Source organism: Mycteria americana, unplaced genomic scaffold (genome assembly GCF_035582795.1).
Source record: "Mycteria americana isolate JAX WOST 10 ecotype Jacksonville Zoo and Gardens unplaced genomic scaffold, USCA_MyAme_1.0 Scaffold_27, whole genome shotgun sequence".
Classification (NCBI taxonomy): domain Eukaryota; kingdom Metazoa; phylum Chordata; class Aves; order Ciconiiformes; family Ciconiidae; genus Mycteria; species Mycteria americana.
Genome location: NW_027445609.1, coordinates 415956 through 420550, shown reverse-complemented (window position 1 = coordinate 420550; position 4595 = coordinate 415956).

The following is a 4595-nucleotide window of genomic DNA, read 5'->3' as shown; positions in this document are numbered from 1 at the left end:
ACGAAAGCTGCCAGCACTGAAAGCTCTACCTGGTTTTCACTGTCCCTTGGAACTGCATTCGCTGCCGCACAGACATTTGCGCTTTGCAAAAGCCTTGGTTGGGTACGAAGCAACAATGCCTATGTGACTCTGGCAGAGCCCGGCTGCCAAATTCGAAACGTCCAGCGATTGCTCCCACACGAAAGCTGCCAGCACTGAAAGCTCTACCTGGTTTTCACTGTCCCTTGGAACTGCATTCGCTGCCGCACAGACATTCGCGCTCTGCGCAAGCCTTGGTTGGTTATGATGCAACAATGCCTATGTGACTCTGCAGAGCCCGCTGCCAAATTCGAAACGTCCAGCGATTGCGCCCACACGAAAGCTGCCAGCACTGAAAGCTCTACCTGGTTTTCACTGTCCCTTGAACTGCATTCGCTGCCGCACAGACATTCGCGACTGCAAAAGCCTTGGTTGGTTATGATGCAACAATGCCTATGTGACTCTCGCACGGCCCGGCTGCCAAATTTGAAACGTCCAGCGATTGCGCCCACACGAAAGCTGCCAGCACTGAAAGCTCTACCTGGTTTTCACTGTCCCTTGGAACTGCATTCGCTGCCGCACAGACATTATCGCTCCGCAAAAGCCTTGGTTGGTTATGATGCAACAATGCCTATGTGAGTCTCGCACAGCCCACTGCCAAATTTAAAACGTCCACTGATTGCGCCCACACGAAAGCTGCCAGCACTGAAAGCTCTACCTGGTTTTCACTGTCCCTTGGAACTGCATTCGCTGCCGCACAGACATTTGCGCTTTGCAAAAGCCTTGGTTGGGTACGAAGCAACAATGCCTATGTGACTCTGGCAGAGCCCGGCTGCCAAATTCGAAACGTCCAGCGATTGCGCCCACACGAAAGCTGCCAGCACTGAAAGCTCTACCTGGTTTTCACTGTCCCTTGGAACTGCATTCGCTGCCGCACAGACATTCACGCTCTGCGCAAGCCTTGGTTGGTTATGATGCAACAATGCCTATGTGACTCTGGCAGAGCCCGGCTGCCAAATTCGAAACGTCCAGCGATTGCGCCCATACGAAAGCTGCCAGCACTGAAAGCTCTACCTGGTTTTCACTGTCCCTTGGAACTGCATTCGCTGCCGCACAGACATTCGCGCTCCGCAAAAGCCTTGGTTGGTTATGATGCAACAATGCCTATGTGACTCTGGCAGAGCCCAGCTGCCAAATTCGAAACGTCCAGTGATTGCGCCCACACGAAAGCTGCCAGCACTGAAAGCTCTACCTGGATTTCACTGTCCCTTGGAACTGCATTCGCTGCCGCACAGACATTATCGCTCCGCATAAGCTTTATTTGTTTCTGATGCAACAATGCCTATGTGACTCTCGCAGAGACCGGCTGCCAAATTTGAAACGTCCAGCGATTGCGCCCACACGAAAGCTGCCAGCACTGAAAGCTCTACCTGGTTTTCACTGTCCCTTGGAACTGCATTCGCTGCCGCACAGACATTCGCGCTCTGCAAAAGCCTTGGTTGGTTATGATGCAACAATGCCTATGTGACTCTCGCAGAGCCCGGCTGCCAAATTTGAAACGTCCAGCGATTGCGCCCACACGAAAGCTGCCAGCACTGAAAGCTCTACCTGGTTTTCACTGTCCCTTGGAACTGCATTCGCTGCCGCACAGACATTCGCGCTCTGCGCAAGCCTTGGTTGGTTATGATGCAACAATGCCTATGTGACTCTGGCAGAGCCCGGCTGCCAAATTCGAAACGTCCAGCGACTGCGCCCACACGAAAGCTGCCAGCACTGAAAGCTCTACCTGGTTTTCACTGTCCCTTGGAACTGCATTCGCTGCCGCACAGACATTCGCGCTCTGCGCAAGCCTTGGTTGGTTATGATGCAACAATGCCTATGTGACTCTCGCAGAGACCGGCTGCCAAATTTGAAACGTCCAGCGATTGCGCCCACACGAAAGCTGCCAGCACTGAAAGCTCTACCTGGTTTTCACTGTCCCTTGGAACTGCATTCGCTGCCGCACAGACATTATCGCTCCGCAAAAGCCTTGGTTGGTTATGATGCAACAATGCCTATGTGAGTCTCCCACAGCCCACTGCCAAATTTAAAACGTCCACTGATTGCGCCCACACGAAAGCTGCCAGCACTGAAAGCTCTACCTGGTTTTCACTGTCCCTTGGAACTGCATTCGCTGCCGCACAGACATTTGCGCTTTGCAAAAGCCTTGGTTGGGTATGAAGCAACAATGCCTATGTGATTCTGGCAGAGCCCGGCTGCCAAATTCTAAACGTCCAGCGATTGCTCCCACACGAAAGGTGCCAGCACTGAAAGCTCTACCTGATTTTCACTGTCCCTTGGAACTGCATTCGCTGCCGCACAGACATTCACGCTCTGCGCAAACCTTGGTTGGTTATGATGCAACAATGCCTATGTGACTCTGGCACAGCCCGGTGCCAAATTCGAAACGTCCAGCGATTGCGCCCACACGAAAGCTGCCAGCACTGAAAACTCTACCTGGTTTTCACTGTCCCTTGGAACTGCATTCGCTGCCGCACAGACATTATCGCTCCGCATAAGCTTTATTTGTTTCTGATGCAACAATGCCTATGTGACTCTCGCAGAGACCGGCTGCCAAATTTGAAACGTCCAGCGATTGCGCCCACACGAAAGCTGCCAGCACTGAAAGCTCTACCTGGTTTTCACTGTCCCTTGGAACTGCATTCACTGCCGCACAGACATTCGCGCTCTGCAAAAGCCTTGGTTGGTTATGATGCAACAATGCCTATGTGACTCTCGCAGAGCCCGGCTGCCAAATTTGAAACGTCCAGCGATTGCGCCCACACGAAAGCTGCCAGCACTGAAAGCTCTACCTGGTTTTCACTGTCCCTTGGAACTGCATTCGCTGCCGCACAGACATTCGCGCTCTGCGCAAGCCTTGGTTGGTTATGATGCAACAATGCCTATGTGACTCTGGCAGAGCCCGGCTGCCAAATTCGAAACGTCCAGCGACTGCGCCCACACGAAAGCTGCCAGCACTGAAAGCTCTACCTGGTTTTCACTGTCCCTTGGAACTGCATTCGCTGCCGCACAGACATTCGCGCTCTGCGCAAGCCTTGGTTGGTTATGATGCAACAATGCCTATGTGACTCTCGCAGAGACCGGCTGCCAAATTTGAAACGTCCAGCGATTGCGCCCACACGAAAGCTGCCAGCACTGAAAGCTCTACCTGGTTTTCACTGTCCCTTGGAACTGCATTCGCTGCCGCACAGACATTATCGCTCCGCAAAAGCCTTGGTTGGTTATGATGCAACAATGCCTATGTGAGTCTCCCACAGCCCACTGCCAAATTTAAAACGTCCACTGATTGCGCCCACACGAAAGCTGCCAGCACTGAAAGCTCTACCTGGTTTTCACTGTCCCTTGGAACTGCATTCGCTGCCGCACAGACATTTGCGCTTTGCAAAAGCCTTGGTTGGGTATGAAGCAACAATGCCTATGTGATTCTGGCAGAGCCCGGCTGCCAAATTCGAAACGTCCAGCGATTGCTCCCACACGAAAGCTGCCAGCACTGAAAGCTCTACCTGATTTTCACTGTCCCTTGGAACTGCATTCGCTGCCGCACAGACATTCACGCTCTGCGCAAGCCTTGGTTGGTTATGATGCAACAATGCCTATGTGACTCTGGCACAGCCCGGTGCCAAATTCGAAACGTCCAGCGATTGCGCCCACACGAAAGCTGCCAGCACTGAAAACTCTACCTGGTTTTCACTGTCCCTTGGAACTGCATTCGCTGCCGCACAGACATTATCGCTCCGCATAAGCTTTCTTTGTTTATGATGCAACAATGCCTATGTAACTCTGGCAGAGCCCGGCTGCCAAATTTGAAACGTCCAGCGATTGCGCCCACACGAAAGCTGCCAGCACTGAAAGCTCTACCTGGTTTTCACTGTCCCTTGGAACTGCATTCGCTGCCGCACAGACATTCGAGCTCTGCGCAAGCCTTGGTTGGTTATGATGCAACAATGCCTATGTGACTCTGGCAGAGCCCGGTTGCCAAATTCGAAACGTCCAGCGATTGCACCCACACGAAAGCTGCCAGCACTGAAAGCTCTACCTGGATTTCACTGTCCCTTGGAACTGCATTCGCTGCCGCACAGACATTATCGCTCCGCATAAGCTTTATTTGTTTATGATGCAACAATGCCTATGTGACTCTGGCAGAGCCCGGCTGCCAAATTTGAAACGTCCAGCGATTGCGCCCACACGAAAGCTGCCAGCACTGAAAGCTCTACCTGGTTTTCACTGTCCCTTGGAACTGCATTCGCTGCCGCACAGACATTCGCGCTCTGCGCAAGCCTTGGTTGGTTATGATGCAACAATGCCTATGTGACTCTGCAGAGCCCGCTGCCAAATTCGAAACGTCCAGCGATTGCGCCCACACGAAAGCTGCCAGCACTGAAAGCTCTACCTGGTTTTCACTGTCCCTTGAACTGCATTCGCTGCCGCACAGACATTCGCGACTGCAAAAGCCTTGGTTGGTTATGATGCAACAATGCCTATGTGACTCTCGCACGGCCCGGCTGCCAAATTTGAAA